At 45.5% G+C, this 18,117-nt stretch overlaps 1 long non-coding RNA gene across 2 annotated transcripts; it reads right to left on the reverse strand.

Moving 5' to 3' along the window:
- Positions 1-1,750: 1,750 nt before the first annotated feature.
- LOC121452869 lies at positions 1,751-16,495 on the reverse strand. 2 transcript variants are annotated; one of them, XR_005974928.1, is made up of 4 exons: positions 16,312-16,495; positions 11,036-11,393; positions 10,577-10,836; positions 1,751-1,936 (listed from the first exon to the last, which is right to left on the reverse strand). It is a non-coding gene; the product is annotated as an uncharacterized LOC121452869 (long non-coding RNA). The 2 variants fall into 2 exon arrangements; XR_005974927.1 differs by lacking the exon at positions 1,751-1,936 and having other exon boundaries at positions 8,378-10,836.
- Positions 16,496-18,117: the final 1,622 nt, after the last annotated feature.

An 18,117-nucleotide genomic window follows, 5' to 3' on the forward strand; every position in this document is an offset into this window, starting at 1 on the left:
TTAAGATGAAGGTTTGGATTCCTTAAGTGTTAAGAAATGGCCGACAGGAAGCAGACCATTCTCCTCTATCCCATAGGCAGCATGGCCTCCAAGTAAGAGCAGGGGAGGGTCAAGCGGGGACAGTCTGTGTGGAGTCTGAATGGGGAATCCCAGTTTATCCCCGTGGTGCTTCAGGTACCTTTCACCTAACAAGGCTGTGACAGAAGCAACATTCCCGCAGACATCCAGCCTCAGTGTAATGGTCAGTGTCTGTTCCTTCACCTCAGCGTGGTTGCAGTGTGGATGCCCGGAAAGGCCTCTGGGGTTATCTATGGAATAATTTGGAATTATGGAATGCAGGCCCACGAGAAATGCAAGTGTTGCCTCTGGGTAACACCCTCATTCCCCACTCAACCCCTGCTCCTGGCAGACCTGAAGTAACCTACCCTCCCAACAATGGGTCTCGGACAGTGGCTCTCAACCTGTGGGTTGCAACCCCTTTGCAGCTTAACAACCCTTTTACGGGGGTCAAGAGACCATCTATCTGCATATCAGATATTTACATCACGGTTCGTAACAGTAACCAAAATTACAGTTATAAAATAGCAACGAAAATAATTTTATGGTGGTGGGGCGGTCACCACAATTAAGGGGTCGCGGTATTAGGAAGGTTGAGAATCACTGGTCGAAGGCCTGAGCCTTGAAATATGGTTCCAGAAATAGGCAACAGTGGCGCTCCACGGCCCACTGCCGGAATGGGAACCAGAACCTGAGCTCTTGCTGTTGCTGATTCCACTCCAAAGCTTCCGGTGATGTCACATGAGGTAAGAAAGCAGCCCGGTTATGCGTCAGATAAGCAATGCGAGGCCTCTGGAGTGGGTGTCTGCTCCAGGTGTACGTGTGTGCACAGCCGCGGCCCACGTCTGTGCTGGGGTGGCTCCCAGCCTCCCGTGCAGAAGTTCCAGTAAAGCAGCTGGTGGGTGGGGTTCTAAGTGGAAGTGGTTTTCCTAGCACCATGACAACAAGACACCCTCAGAGCTAATGGCAACACTCCAGCCCTCATCTTTCTCTGCTGGCTCCTACTTACGCTTCATGGTTCTTAAAATACTTGCCTGGCTGGCAACGTGGTGACTCACCTGCAGCAGCAGTGCCCGGCCCACAGGAGCAGGTGGGAGGCACTTCCTTCTGAAGAGGTGTCAGGGCCCGCGCAGCCCCTGAGGCCCTTCATTCACGTACGGCTTCTTGGAGGGTGGGTGTTCTTTCTCGCTTGTCAAAGTTACAATTGCCCGAGAAAGCAAAGGGGCATGGATGAGGCACACTGGGGCATGTGGGAAAATGTATTGGGGAAAGGAGGCAGATTTGCCGGCATTATCTCCTCTTCGTCTTGGGTCCTGTAGGAGGTTCTTGGACCGAGTACTGATAAATGTGAGGTCACATGGAACCACCATTGCCTGTGGTGCCGTGGGGGGACATCTCTGAGCCAGCATTGTTCGGGGAACCCTATGAATCCTGATAAACGATTTAAAGTTCTGCACTTGGTCAATTGGAACTCACACAGTTTATAGGCTTAAATTAGTACAAAAAAATAGTAGCACCAAGAACTTTATTGTCAACTAAGCTATGTTTGTTGCTGTCCTTTTTGATATCTATATTGGTTTCTGTAGGCTGTATATTGTGGTCTATTGGAAAACACCCAGGCGTCACGCTCAAATCCTTGGTGTGCTGATTCTTAGCTATGAGCCTTTAGCCAGGCTGCTTTGTCTCCTGGGATGTTCAGTTCCTTAACTTTCACAATGGAGTGACACTGTCCTCCAAATTATGTCAATAAAACCAGAGACATGAAAGGTACAGCCTGGGGCAGGAGAAAGGGTTCAGCGCTTCCCACTCTTCCAGAGGACCACATCAGGCGGCTTACAACTCTTGGCAACATCTGCTTCAAAATACTGCACATCTTCTTCTGATTTTTGTAGACATACAGACAGACAGACATATAGACAGACAGACAAACACACACACACACACACCATATACAAATAAATCTGGAGTTAAAAACAGTGAAAGATGCAGTATGGAGTGAGGCCAGTCCATGCTCACGCCTTTTCTTGTTTCTTTGGATCTCATAGTTTGGACTGACCACCATTTCTAGCTATCTAGTGTTCTAACATCGACACATTTCCACATGCGGCTTTGCATACCTTTAGAACATAGTAAAAGTAAATAATTCCTCAAGAAATAGATGATCAGGACACACATCCTGAGATCATCAGCAGCTAAAGTCACGAGGAGTGATTTGGGTGGCATCTTAGGGCCACTACTGCTGCGGTGAGACACCATGACCAAAAGCAACTTGGGGAGGAAAGGGTTTATTTCATTCATGGTTCCATATAACCATTCATCATCAAAAGCGGTGTGTGCAGGAACTCAAGCAGGGCAGAAACCCCGGAGGCAGGAACTGCAGAGGCCATGGAGGGGTGCTGCTTACTGACTTGCTCCCCGTGGCTTGTCTGCATCCTCATAGAACCCTGGACCAACTGACCAGAGATGGCACCACCCTCAACGGTCTAGACACACCTCCATCTATCACTGAATAAGCAGATGCCCTACAGGCTTGCCTGCAGCTGATCTGATGGGGGTGTTTTTCCCAATTGACTCTCTTTCCTCTTTAATGACTCTAGTTTGTGTTAAATTGACATAAGCTAGCCAGCACAGATTGGCTTCAATTACAGGATCAAAGCCTCTGACTTTCAGAGACCCGTGGGTAGTTACCTACTGGCAGGTCCATTGCAGTTCTATGTGGTATAAAAAGGTGGGTTCCGACTTCAGGGCACCACCGCATGGTGGCACACTGGCACCTGTTTGCCCATTTGCTGCAAGGCTCCTTTCTAATACCCCCCTCAAAAGTACCCTCTTTCCTCAGATCTGGCTCAAGCATCTCTTGACCTCTGAATGTCTGACATGGAGATTTGCCTTTCTCTTCAGTTTCAGTATTTTCTGATTTTCTTCTTTTTGTTATTCTACCTGCTGAGGTCTTTGTGGTTCACCAGCTGACACTGGGATGGGACAGGCCTGAGTCCAGCCACATTCCTTATTAGCTGAGTTATCACGGACAAGGTACTTCACAACTTTTTCCTTTTTAATTTTTATTTATTATTATTATTGCTACTCTTTTGAGTTTTTGAGATAGGGTGTCTCTGAACATCCTGGAACTTGCTCTGTAGACCAGGCTGGCCTTGAACTTGAGTTTAATTAAATTTAATCTCAAATTACTAAACTATCCCCTCTGCTTACATACACCAAAGAACAAAAACCCCTCGACATCAAGAAAACAAATAACCCAATTTAAAAATGGGGTGCAGAATTAATGAAGACTTCTCAAAAGATAAACCACAAATGGCTGAGAAACAAAGAAATGTCCAACATCCTTAGTCATCAGGGAAATGCAAATCAAAACTACTTTGAGATTCCATCTTATAGCAGATTGGCCAAGATCGATAAAACAAATCACAGTTCATGCTGGCAAGGATGTGGGTTAAGCGCCTTCAGCCATGGCTGCTGGGCGTGCAAATTTGTGCAACAACTATGGAAATCAGTGTGGCTGTTCTTCAGGAAGCTGAGACTAGATCTATCTCAGGATCCTGCTGTGCCACTCTTGGGCTTCTACCCAACGGACTCTTTGTTACACTACAGAGACACTTGTTCATTTATGTTCATTGCTGCTCTATTCATCATATTCAGAACTGGAAATCACCTAGATGTCTATTAGTGTGGGGATGGGTAATGAATTTACACAACGGAAGTTGTTAGAAAATACGAAATCATAAAATTCTACAGGAAAATGGATAGAGTTAGGAAAAAAAATTTATCCTGAGTAAGATAACTGAGACCCCACAAGGCAAATATGGTATATATAAGAGAATATCTTATATACAGATGTTAGCATTTAAGCCTTCAGTAAGTATGTTACTATCAGAACAAGGACAGAGATTATAGAGTATGTTACAGGTATAGAGTAATAAACTAAGAAAGATTTAAAACATATAGTTCAAGAGAGATGAGGGATGGAGATTAATAAGGAATGATTAAATATCAAGAAGGGTGAAGAAAGGGGTCTAAGAGAAGAAATACAGAATTCTGAAGGACTGTCTACCTTATCTTACCAAAGCTCACCAGTTACCTTTCTTGTGTCCTTCTGGTCCAGTTTGGACAGTATATTGTCAGCAACTGAGGCAAGGTCAGTTTATTTGCCTACATGGCTAACTTTTGGCATAAAGGAAGACTCCATATGGAGTTTCTTCGATGCCTATCATGCCCTCTGAAGTACATTGGTGTTGCCAGGGACAGATGTGTTTCACTGTCATGGAAAGGTTTAGGTTATTAAACATATTAGATGCTATATTCTTCAGATCTTTGAAGTGTCTGAAGACCATCTACCCATCTAAATTTATCTGTGTTTGACCTTGAAAATATACCTAACATGACTATAAGCTTGACTTTTATAGATGTCTATTAATCTGTATTTCTTAATTGTACATTACATTTTTGCATAAACACAATACTTTGAACAAGAGTAGAATATATTATAGTATAACAAAATTACTTTTAAATTTGTATCAATAAGCCAAAATCCATACCAATGTTAAATATTTAATATTAATTGTTGTTTTTTGGATTAATGTAGATTCAATAATTACTTTTTATCCTATTATTTCTTTATTCTGCATTTTTTTAGAACAAGATCCCTGGAACTAATCTCCTTTTTTAGCTTTTTCCTCATCATTACCAATAACAACTGTAACCAAGCCCCTTTAAATGATAATAAGTATCCATCATAACCCATCTTTGGGAAATGTGAACATAGTTCTTTAGACTGTTTCCTGTTGTTTGTGGGTGCTGTTATCTTTGGGAGACCCTGAGAAAATTTGGGATTATGGTCAAGTACTGACTGGAGTATTCTGTGATGTTGTATCATCACAGTCAGCAGCCTTGAAGCTGCTCTGGATGCAGAATTCTGAGGGGACTGTAACAGAGGCATTTTGAAATGCTGAATCACCTGGGCCATCCATTTTATTGGTTTTGGTCCCCTTGCTCTAAAAATATATAAACTTTTAAAGGTAACACACAAAATGCCTCTGTTGCAAGGATAGCCAGGATGCTCTTAGCCTGGGAGTCATGCTAGAGCCCACAGAGGAAGATGATAAGACCAGTAGCTCTTGTTTCTCAGATATCACAGATCCCAACTGCCCCAAGGCTGCCAAAGAGGATTTCAAATAGATGCCCTCCTTGTTCCCGATGCGCAGCACCACACAGGGTACAGTGGAGAATAGAAAGCCCCAGGTATTCTGTTATCTGGGCTAGCCTCAGGCAGTCTGTTGTCTGGGCTAGCCTCCTTGCTGAACACTTGACTTCCTCCTGTAAGCTCTCAGAGTGCAAGCCTTCACACCCCAGAGTGTGTGTCCACTTCTCTCCCTCATTCTCAGAAATGAGCCTGCTCGCTCGTATCTCCAACACCCAGCACAGCACAGAGCAACTGTGAAAGATGCTATCAATATCTGATAAACATATAAAACCCTGGAGTTCTGCACATCACAAAAGCCAGTCCTTCTGAATCCATGGACGGACTCCAGGGAATGAGAAGCTTATTTCCTCTTCTTGGGAGAAATGATTTTTTTTTTACGAGTTCTCTTTTCTTTTTCTTTTTTTCAGTTCTGAAATTAAAAGCTTCATACATTGTAAATTTCAAAATATTCCATATGGAATAACGCTCTTTCCAAAAAATACAACATACATTTTAGAGTAAAATTGGTGAGAGTTTCTTTTCCTCGCTACCCGCTTTTTACTAATTAAAGAAAAGATTATGGTGTTTCACCTGTTGACAATAAAGGCTGTAAAGACTGTTCCAGGGGTGACAGTGATTGCCATAAAAGCCTGACTTCAGTTCATTGCCTGGAACCCCTATGAAAAGGCTGGATGCACAGGTACACATCTGTAATCCCAGCTCTCCCAATAGGAAGCACGGATTGGAGCATCCCCAAGAAGTTTGCTGGCTAGCTACCTGGAGTATACTGCAAGGCCCAAACAGTGGGAGTTCCTTCTTCCAACAACGTGGAAGGCATATATAATCCTCTTAATGTGTTCTTGAATTTGGTTTGCAAGTATTTTGTTGAGAAGTTTTGTATTTATGCTCATTAAAGAAATTGGTCTGCAGTTTCCTTTTTTTGTGGTGAATCTTCATTTACTTTTTGTATTAGAACAATACTGGCTTTGTAGAATGAACTTGGTAGTTTTTCTTCTTTTACTCTCTGTTTCATGGAACAAGGTAAGAAGAATTGACATGGGGTCTTTGAAAGCGTGATAGAATTCAGGAGGGAAACTGATTCTGGGTGTTTTTTTTTTTTGAGGATAAGCATTTGACCATTTTTTTTATCTCGTTGCTTGTAATGGGTCTGTTTAAGTTGCTTACATCTTCTGAGTTTAATTTTAACAGGTTGTATGGACTTAGGAGTTATTCTATGTCTACTGTTAGCCAAATTTGTGGAGAATAAGTCTTCACTGTAATGTCTAATAGCATTCTATATTTCATTGGAGTCTGTTGTAAGGACATTCATTTGATATCTAATTTTATTCATTTATGTCTTCTCCCTATTTCTTTTTGTCAGATTGGCTAAGGATTTGCAATCTTACCACTTTTTTAAAAAGAACCAACTGGTTGGTTGATTTTGCATGTTACTTTTTTAGTCTCAATTTTATTTTTCCATTATATTTATTATTCTTGCTGTGTACTATATATTAGGATTGGTTGCTCATTTTTTCTCCCTGGGAATCTTGAGATGCATCATTAGGTTGTTTGTTTGATATCATTTGCATTTAAGGCTTCTTAAAATGCTAAGCGTTTCTTAAAATCCTAAGTAGAGTCATTGCTAGGGTAAACACAGCTTTGCCTGCTTGCTCTGCCCAGTCCAACATGGCGGAAGTCCATTCACTGCCTCTGAGACTGCCTGGTGGGAGCCATCCTCCTTAGGCTTTCCACAGCTCACCAAGTAAGAGTTGTTGCCAGACAGAGCAAGGCATCGCCATTCAGCAGTGTCTGAGCTGGTAAGAACTGTTCCCTGTTTTGGTCACAGCGCTTGAAGAATGTGTGTGGTGGATCCTCAATGGCCTGCTTGTCTTCATGGGGTCAACAGGAAAGAACATGACCTGCCCTGGTCCTCGCAGTGGCTGCCTGTGTGTGTTTATTCCACAGCAACATCTGGTTTGTGGTTTTGTTTTTTGTTTTTGTTTTGCTTGTCTTGGGTGCCTGGTCTATCTCTGATGTGGCAGTATGAAGGCGGTAAACTTACGGTCCAACCTCCAGTCTGAGGTTATGCTTCCTGATTGGTCTGCCCTCTCCTCTGTTCTTCTGAGTACAGTAGATGAGCTAGTCCTTTGCTGTGACTTCCTAGCAGTCCTGGTCAGGGGTCTAGCCTGAAAGGCATCACCTTGCTGCAAAGGTCACCTTTGGCCAGACAGCAGAGACTTGTGTTTATATTTGGATGGAACCTAGGCTACATAGGGGCTTGGTATTGCTTGCAATGTCCGTGGTTGGGTTTCTATCTGCCTGACTGACATTGGGCTCTTCTCTTGTAGTTCTGGAATGATGGAGGGGATAATGTCTTATTCTGCAGCCGTGATTGGTCATGACCTTTCCATTAGGATTATTCTCCTCTATATACACTTTCCACTTCCCAGTATAAAGAAAACAGTTACCAAACAACAACGATACCCAAAGAACAAACACCAACTTTTCCAAGAATAATTTTCGCTTCCTTGTCCAAACTCTCCTGAAATCTGATATAATTCCTCCTCTTTCAACCCAACTTGCTTCTAACACAGTTCGGACCTAGTTTCTGCTCTCCCGGCCCCACTGAATGAATCCAGTATTGCATTACTCACCAATGACTTCCTCATTGCTAAACTGAATGGATTCCAGTACTCATTTGCTTGACATTGCTGGCATTTCCCACTTATGACTGCTTCTTCAACCTGGAGAAACGTGGATGCTATTTCCACTGCATTTCCTCAGAATCTCTTATTTGATTATTAGAAGCTGAGATCTGATACCTCTATGGCCATCTAAACCCTGCCCCCATTTCAGGTACCACCTTCTGTTGAATATTCCTTATTGGACAGTTCCAAACCTCTTACACTTGGTAGCTATGATCCGAACCCCTCCTGTTGATATTCATCTGGCTATTCTACAGGGACATCCAAAACATGTTGAAATTTGCTGTCTTCTTCTCAAGTCAATTAAAAATTTTTTTTTAAAGGAATGATCGCAGTAAATGGTATTGTTATATATGAAATCGCATGAGTTAAAACAATGGAATCCATTTTTATTCCCATTCCCCCCCCTCATTTTTCTTTGCCCTCTACAGTAAAACCTTCTATTGGTGGTTAGTATATGAGGCATCTGTCCAAAGAAGTGCGGATAAATGAACTATTGGGATTCCAAACATTAGGACTCTTGAAGCTTGATGTCGTTTTACCTTTCACGGCTTTTCCTCGTTTACACAAGGGACTCCACAGGCAGGATGTTGATCTTTAACAACCTATGATTCCCCATGCTCCATTCTGACACTTTATATGAGCACCCATCATTCTCTTACCCACTTATGGCCATTTCCGGTGCAGCCTGTCCCACCCAGGGAAGCAAGAGAGAGCAAGCAGGACGTAGAGCTGGCACCTCCTCGCTGAACGCATTGCACTCTGACTAGAGGGTGCCCAGGTGTGACTAACAATGAGCGTGGGGGTGGGGGAAGTGGAGGGAGGGGAGGTGAAGGAAAGAAGATGTTTCCTCTGCCTAGGAGGTCCCTTAAGGCCGTGCCTTTCCCTAAATGCTCGCAGGGAAGCGCTCTTCCTCTTGTTCTGCTAATACTGGGGCTGCCTCCGGTTCAGCATTCCGAAGATCGAAGATCTCCTCGGAGCGCCTCTCCCGCAGCAGGTGCTGCTGAGCCCTGGCTTCCTCATTTCTTTTGAATCCCAGGATTCTAGCGGCTAGGCCGCATTTGAATCTTCCTTTCACAGACCAGGAAACTCTACTTCACCAAAGATATCCGCTAGTGGCATCGTTTGGCGAATCATCAGGTCAAACCACTCTCCTCTGGGTCCAAGTCCAGAGCCACTATGGTTGCAGAAACCGACATCTCCATAGTTGTCTTTTGCAGACCCACGTGCTTTGAGGGCATGGTCCCCAGTGGCCGGATAAGTGAGCCGGAATCTGTCACAGCTGTGCCGTTAAGATCTGGATCTGGTTCCAGCTTGCAGAATCCAAAACCATAGCTTTGGAGTTTAGCGTCCTTAGTATATAAAAGGGAGGCTCTGCCTTTATCACCGGCAGTGACCCCAAAATACTGTCAAGAAACCCAAGGGACCGCAGTACTGAGTAAGCTCTGTCTCCGTGGGGGCGTCCCTAGCGACCCAGCTGGCCCTGGAGCCCTCTCTCTGCTGTCCTGGGTGCCACCCTCTCAGCACGAATGCTCTAGTGGGTCACCCTGTGGCCTGCCATCTGGCCTCAGCGTGGCCTGAGAAAGTCATCGCTCCCAGCAGGGATAAGGTTCATTCTGCCAAGAACCCTGAGGCTCTTGAGGGAGGCGCCCAGCACTAGTTAGCAAGACCAGAGCCTCTGTCTGGCCTCTGGGAAAGCTGCTCCCGTGCTGGAGAGCAAGTTCCCCTCCTCCGCGCAGCTGGGCTCTAGACCACTGGACGTGCAGGGCAGCACAGGAGAGGCCTGTCCTGTCTCCCCATCACCCACCACAGAGGGAAATGCTCTCCAGGCCCCAAGGCCTGTGATGGGAAGGGAACCAGAGCCAAAGCCCAGCTGTCTCAGAAAGCTCAGAAGAGTTTCCTCTCAAAAATGATCCTGCTGATTAAAATGGATACTTTTAAGGTCACCAAGGACTTTTATCCAGGCCGGGGCCGCTAATGGAGGCGTGGAGTCCTGAGAACCTGATGCTAAGGCCCTGAAGGGTGCCTGCAAAGTGGCAGAGCCTTCATTACTGCACGGGGTGAATGTGAGAATCCGGGAAGCTATTTTTTGCAGTGCCTGAAACTGGCCAGGTAACAAGAAAAGGGAGAGTGGCCTTTTCCGCATGCATCCTGTCAGCTGATTGCCTGTCCGCTTGCAGAGGCCCTGGGCAGAACTGAAGCCTCTTAGTCGTTGAGGTAGGGAAGAAAAAAGGGGCTAATCGTAAAGTTTCCTAACTGGCGAAAATAAATGAGGTATCAATGTTCTGAATTTGTGCAAATTGGTACCCTGGGTTTTCCCTTCTATTATGAAGCTCAAGTCGTGGGTGGGTTCAGTTTCCCTGCTCTGGGAACATGCAAAGACCTCTGCAAACTTTGGGAAGTGCAGGGAGCTGTAGGAAATAATAAAGGAAAGGCCTCCCCAGGAGACACAGTCTGAAGCTTGGAGGAGTCTTCTTAGTGACACCCTTTATTGTCAAGAGTGTCCTGTTGTGACTTCAAGTCTTGCATTTTTATATTTTGGGTTGTGAGCCTAACCTTTAAGGGCTGAGCCATCTGTTCAGGCCCAAGTCTTGCATTGTTAAACAGAGCGTCTTACCTTATGGTAAGTTCTGAAAAAGGACAAGGTCCAGGGAAGGTTGCTGCTCTGGGTTGAATGGACCCCAGCCTGTGCTTTCTTCTGTCACCAGATGAGAAGGTGGCCTTACTAGATTACAGCCTGGAGGGAGGGAGAAAGGAGCACTCCTGGAGAGATTGTGAGCAGCCTGCAGTCTTTGCTGACGTCAGTTCATTTCAAGTCACCCAGCTTACTTTGATTTGGTTTAACTAATTTCACTTTCTTTCCAAACGCTTTAAGATCTGGAAAAAGCAAAACAAAAATAATTTTTAAAAGCTAAACAAGGTCCAAGGGATTCATCATCCATAAGGCTTGCTTAGGTGAGCATTTAATTTCTTTCTTTTCCTTCAATTTAAGGATTATGGGGGTGTATACATTCAAATGCCAACAAGCCCCAAAACTTCACCAGAAAGAAGGTCACCCTGGAAAATCTTGACTTACTATGTCGTTTCTCAGACTTCCTAGATCAGCGTGAGGATGGGGTGGGGGCATGGCGGGTGAATGAGAAGCAGGCCCCGGAAGCTTGCAATACGCCCCATTCATGACTAATCCTCCAGCGATGAGAAGAAAGCAATCCTTGCCTTCTGCCAAGACGACGGGAACTGACTGCCGGGGTAAGTCATCCCTAGCCGTGGAACCGCAGCCTCATCAGGTCCAGCGCAGCTCAGCTCTTAGAGGCAGGGCTATGCGCTTTTCCAAGCGGCAAGTGAACAACTGTTTGATTCAGGCGAGAGGACAAACCAGGGGCTCTTCCTCAGCACAGACCCCTGTCTCTGTATCCTCTGCGTGTCAGTTATGTCTAGACATCGGAGAGAAGACCCCTGAATTACCATTTTTATGTTTGCTTAGCTTTTTCAAGTGCAGGACTGTTCAAATGGACGCAAGCCCCAAGAATACTTCCAGACCATAGTAAAACAAGGTGAGGGCAGGGCTATCCACACACACCCAGGGGCCAGTTCAACAAATGGCTCATCACATCTCAAATGGGTGTTAGCCATTCCTATCCTCAAGCCTTTTCATTGTTCCTGCCATTCTGCATCCATAGCAACTACATCCAGGTCTAGAAATAAGGGAACCTCGTATGTGATGGGATCAAGTCTCACAGAAGATAAATTTCAATAATGATCTTCTATTAGGGTTCGTTTGCATTTTTAAGAAGCAAGATTTAAACTATACGTGGTTAGTGTTTTTCCTTCTTCTTCTTTTTGGTGCTAGAGTAAAGGAGAACATTCCGGAAGCGGCAACTTAATTTGTATCTAATTTCAGCCAAATAATTGCAGACTGCTTCCAGCTTGAATGAGCAGCGAGGTGAGGCTCCCAGTGGTTGCTTATTTTAGGAGCACTCCCTCAGGATGAATGCTAGCTATTTTCAGTCGCATGTGGGAAAACCATGGGCGCTGCCAAGCTGTGGCAAGTTGGCATAATGTGTGAGCTGTCAACCAGATTCCGCTCAGACTCACTTCCTTACCGCAGTCTGCGTAAGACCTCTTCCTCCTCCCTTGCTTCAGCTTGGGATGGTGCTTACCTCTTTATCTGACAGCCCAACTTCCCATTTCTTTCTACCCCCACAGGCAGCTTTTGGCTGAATCTATCTCCTGATAGCAGTGTGAGCGCCAAGTGGACTGTATAAAACCCTTAGCAGGAGGTATGAGATAAAGCACTCTGTTCCTGAGGACTCACAGGGACCAGAGTATACCCATCGCTAAAAACTACCCAATACACAGAGAAATCACACATTTCTCTTTATAATTTATACAGACTGGGGTGAAATGAGACCTCAAATGGCTCTTGGTATGTGCACTGTGCAACCTCTAGAACAGTGCCCACCTACCATCCATTGCTGGGAAATACCCTGTGCAGTGTCCTCGGGAATGGGCTGGCCCCACTGGATGATGTGAGCTGGCCTATGGCTACATCCCCGTGATAAGGAACTGGTGTTTAAAACCAGAACATGTGGTTGGCCTGGAACGTGATTCTCACTCAGTTCCATGCTTCCAACACGGTTGACTTTTGCACTGATTGGCACCTCAGCCTGAGCCAGATGACCCCTGATCTACATCTGGATTCCAGAGACACAGAAATCATGAAATCATGGCCTTACATTCCCCAGTTTGGGGGCAATTTGCAGCAATAGGCAACCAATACGGTGTAGTCCCCAAGCAGGTAATTGTAGCCCTCTACTGAGTCCACCACAATGTTAATCTCACATTCAGCTGCAGCCTCTCCATTGCTCCCGTGAGTCCTTGGCCCTGCCTTTTCCTTGGACGCCTTTAGAGTTTTTCTTCTGCCTGATATTATCAGCTTTCTCTTCTCCAGAGAGCAGATTCTGGCTTGATACCTGTGCCCCGTGGAGAACCTCCCACTCAGAACCAGTTACCGCTTCTGCCCCGACTGGGGTCTTCGTGGTTCTTGGCCTCTGTCTACCTCTGTCTACCTTGGCCTCTAAGTATATCACACTCTACTGTTTTTATTGTTAGGTGCCTTGGTCCATTTGCATTACAGTAACAAAGTACCTGGGTGTAGTAATAGGAGTGGCGGGGCTGCGTCCCCAGCACCCCGGCCGCCTGGCTAGCTTATGCCCGGAAATAACAACACACAAACTGTATTCTTTTAAACACTGCTTGGCCCATTAGCTCTAGGCCTTACTGGCTAATTCTGATATCCCGATCAACCCATCTCTAATAAACCATGTAGCATCGGTCTTACCGGGAAAGATTCAGCATGTATGACCTGGCGGCTTGCTTCATTGCGTGTGTCTGCCTAGGAGAGGGGAGCATGGCGTCTCTCTGAGCTCACTTCCTCTTCCTCCCAGCATTCTGTTCTGTTTACTCCTCCCACCTATGTTTTAACCTATGAGGGCCAAGCAGTTTCTTTATTGCTTAACCAATGAAATCAACAGATTGGTATATGACACTCCCACATCACCTGGGTGTGGGTACTTTTATAAAGAGAGCACACTGATTTATCTCACAATGTGAGACATTAAAGAACATAGCACTATTGTTAACACATGACAAACCATATCAACCATGTTGATTCTGATAGTGTGCAGTTCCTAGAAGGCAGAAGTCCACATCGGCTCCCAAGCCCCGGTGCCATGCTAGAACACCGTTCCTGGAATGGATGGATGTATTCTTCCAAAACAAGGATGCTAGATAGGAGGGGGCTTCTGGTAACTAATCCACACTCATACAGTGTGCTTGAAGCATTTGGTAGAAGTCTCCTTTGCTTTACTAGGTAATTCATCATTTTGAACTTTTAATTCCTGGGGTAGCCTGGAAGGCTGTAAATCTCTGTCAATCTGATGCTGGCCCATCAGATAACATTTGAACGTTGGCGGTTCTATAATCTGACTTGACATCATTCAGTCTATAACCTTGGCGTTGAAATAGTCCAGGCATTACAAATACTCCTGCTCTTCATGTTTAGAAAGAGATCGAAAGAAAATATGAAGGCATTCCTAGGAGCAAGCTCAATGGACCTCTTTAGGCACAAACGGAAAACAGGGAGGAAGGCTGTGCTTGTATCTCAGATGGTGATTGAGGACACAAAGATGTAACACAGAGAGTGTTCATTCCTGTCCCAGCCTCTCAGATCCAAATAATAACACAGAAACTATCTTAATTACAACACTGTTTGGTCAATAGCTTAGGCATAATTTTAGCTAACTCTTACATCTTAAATTAAACCATAATTCTTGTCTGTATTAGCCACATGGCTTGGTGCCTTTTATCAGTGAGGCATTCTCATCTTGCTTCCTCTGCATCTCAGTGATGACTGCAGACTGAGCCTTTCCTCTTCCCAGGATTCTCCTATTCTGGTTGCCCTACCTATACTTCCTGACTGGCTACTGGCCAATCAGTGCTTTATTAAACCAATACAAGTGAGAAGGGCACAAGTCCATTGTCCCACAGTACAAAGAGAAGGCCATTGATAGAAGATACAGGTGTGAACTGCATTGCACATCTGCCTGCTCTATCACCCAATAGAGGTTCTTTTCCTAGTGCACACTCCCCATAACAAACTAGCTTTCAAATGGGCTGTGCACCCTTTCCAGGCTCTTGCCACAGAGCAGTCTTTCTGAAAAACACATTGTATCTTACTGTCTGTCTAGTTTAACACCCACATGGCTTGTCCTGTGTCCAACCTGGTGCATACTCTGTTACTTCTATGCTGCCTACTTCTGGTTACATTTGTTGTCTTTCATAGCCTTGAAGACACAGGTCTTGTCCCACTCCAGAAGATGAACCTGATTTTTGGGGGGTAGTTAATTCTATTGTTCCTCCAGATTGCATATTACTCATTCCCCCAAGGTTTTCCTGGCTTTACCTATTAAATCACTCTATCCCTTCCTCCACACACAATGCACACATTCCCACACTGCAATGTTATGTTAATTTGTGTGGGTATTTGACCAAGGTCATCTTCTCCAATGTGTAAGCTGCACAAAGGCAGGATCCACAAGTGTCTTTGATGACATCGTATTCCTCCATACCTAGTAGTCTGACCTGATAAAGAGCCGACATTTGATTAATAGTTGTTGAATAAATGAATCACATGTGCTATTGAGGACACAGAGGAGAAACGAAAATGCAGAACCAGTAGAAATTTAATGTGATTGTGCTGGTTAGATTTTTGGGAAGAGGTACATTAAGTTGAGAAATTGCCTCCATCTGTAGGCAAGTTTTGAGGGCATTGTCTTGATTGATGATTGATGTGGAAGGGCCCAGCTCACTGTGGCAGTACCTCCTCTAAGCAGGAGATCCTGGGGTTTATAAGTAAGCAGACTAAGCAAGCCAGGAGGAGCAAGCAGGTAAGCAGCCTTCCTCCAAGGCATCTGCTTCAGTTCCTGCCTCCACGTTTCTGCCCCGACTCACCTCAGAGATGGAGGGAGACATGGAAGTGCAAGCCAAATAAATCCTTTCTTTTCATAGTTGCTTATTTTATTATTACTTTTTTTTTTTAAAAAAAATTATAGCAATAGAAAGTAGACCTAACCAAGACAGAACCCAAAGCTGGGACATGGAAGGCTCTGGTGGTTTGAATCAGAATAGCCCCATGGGATCATAGATTTGAATCTATAATCCCCAGTTGGTAGAACTGTTCAGGAAGAATTAGGAGGTACCACCTGGTATAGGCGACGTGGTTCGGCACCCAGTATTTAATTCCCTCCAAGTATGGAAGATTTCTCAGTCGGCCTCTGATGTAGCAATCATCAGCTGATCTCCCATCCCCCCTTATGCCCCTCTTGATTGCCATCTCTCTCAGGAGTTTTGTATCAGGCAAAAATGTTTTCTTTTTTCTTATCAGTTAAAATGTTTTAGATTTAAAATATAGGGTTGGCCAATTGCTCTCAGTTGCTGATCCTGTTTCTCATAGGGGGCCCCGAAAAGACCAGGAGTAACGACTTGGTCCCTCAACTTGCTTGTCAGGGAGAAATGAACAAGACGCCTCATGCCCAGGAAGCAGGCCCTCTCCTGGGGCTCTCTGCCAGCCTCTTCTTCCTTTGGCATTAGAGATCTAGCTGTCCAGCCAACACCAACTCTATACTCTCTGCACTCATTTCCGCCAAGAGCCGGGTGTTTAGAAGAACCTTAATCTGGTTTTTCTCCCAGCGTTTCCGACACCAATACCAATCAATACCATTTCCCTCCGGTTCTAAAGTGCGGGTCTGCGCACTGGACCCAGAGAGTTGAGGAGTCATTTGAGATACTTACCCTTCCTTCTCTGGGGCATATGGAATCTGGGAATCGGTAATGGAGAAGATGGGACTTCAAGAAGAAAACAACAGCATAACAGTTGTTTGAAGTGAGCCAAGCCGCGCAGAGGGCTGATGAGAGCCAAGAGCCTCCCGGAGGAGCGCGCAATTTGTCATCTAAGGGAGCTCGCAGCAAAACTGGCCTCCCCTCGGCCACATCTGCAAGGCTGACACAGCCCTGCAGCTTGGGACGGGATGAAAAAAATACCCGGTGACATCAGCGGTTCCTAGCACAGCCGGGGCATTCAAGAGGTGTGTGGTGTCAGGACGGCCTGTGCCGGCCTCATTATCTTACCTGAGTCATTTGAACAAAGCGCTCGCTGGCTTAGCTTTGTTATGACTAGAATTTGGGACCGATCCCCTGGCTCCGTCCCCGCGGTCTTTGCTTCCGAAGCACAGCGTGGGTTTGGAGGGTCGTGGACCGAGGCTCGTGGCAATCAAGGATAGACTGTTCTGTCTCTGGGATACAGGCATCGCTAGGAAAGAGCCTTGGCCAAGTATCTTTGTGTCCCCGGAGCCAAGTCTGGCAACTAGCGGGGTCTTGTGAGGAAGTGAGAGAGCACAGAGACCCATTCTGGGTCACACAGGGGCTTTTGTGGGGGCAACGTCTTCAGTAGCACAGCACTGTGTGACTTCTTTAGTTTGGAGGACTGGAGGATAATTTGCATTTCTGGGAAAGGTGTCTGTTGCTGATTGCTGTGATGTGGGGATCAGGGCTGTCAGAGGCAGACGGAAGGCCTCAGAAAAACACACTAAAATAGAAGTATTCATTAAGGGGGGCGGCCGAATACTCAAAGGGTGAGCTTCCTGGGTCTCCGAGAAAAGGAGAGGCCATGCTGGGGAACAAGGGCTGCAGATGGCCAGGTCGCAGGAAGCCCTATTTCAGGTTTCAATAAGTGAACCCTCTTCGGTGAACACTCACGCATCCCCCAGACTTTCCGCTAGGGGGCAGACAGAGGCTGGAGAACACCCCAGGCTGGAGGCCAGTCCCTCACCAACACAACCAGTCTCTCACCAACACACTAGGCTGTTTGTGCTCTGCCCAAGGCAAGGCTCGGCCTCTCTTCTGGCCAGCCTGTCACAGCCTCAGCGATATTGTATGGTTTGCTTGTGACATCAGACACGACACAAACATGATAACCCAACCGTACAGTTTGGGGGTGAATGCTAACCAACAGAAAAAAGAAAGGAAGAAAAACAAAGAGGAAAGTCAGATCCTTGATTTTTTTTTGTTTTTGTTTGATTTTTGTCTTCTTACCACGTGTGGCTTGGGGATCCATGCCTCCTGTGTCCTTCATTCTCCTGAGCAAGCCTGTTGTATCTGAATTTAGAGACTTCTCATTTGACAAGGCAACCGGGAAGCTGCATTTGGCCTGTTTCTTATCCTTCTATTGTGGAAAACAGAATGCGTTTTCCATACAATTTGCCGTTTTTCCCTTCCGAGACCCCGTTTTATAGGCCTCTGTGTAGCAACACATAATTCCGAGGGAAAATTATTTTTTAATAATTCCCACATGCCTTGGGAAGTCATTTCCTCCTAAGACATCCTAGGCAATCGGGCCCCTTAATTGGCTTAATTTTTATTCGTAATCCTCAAGGGTCGAGGAAAAAAACAACACAGCCCTTCCTGTTCCTATTACCCCCTCGTAAATTATTGGGCGCGCAGACTTAGCTCTAACACGAACTGCGCTGAGCCTAAAGGAAGAAACGCTTTACCAGGCCAGATCACGGAAACAGAGATCACTGGAGAAAAGAGTCCCGCCTA

The sequence above is a fragment of the Microtus oregoni genome, unplaced genomic scaffold, assembly GCF_018167655.1.
Source record: "Microtus oregoni isolate MIOR12 unplaced genomic scaffold, Mior012 000010F_ref0000083, whole genome shotgun sequence".
NCBI classification, from domain to species: domain Eukaryota; kingdom Metazoa; phylum Chordata; class Mammalia; order Rodentia; family Cricetidae; genus Microtus; species Microtus oregoni.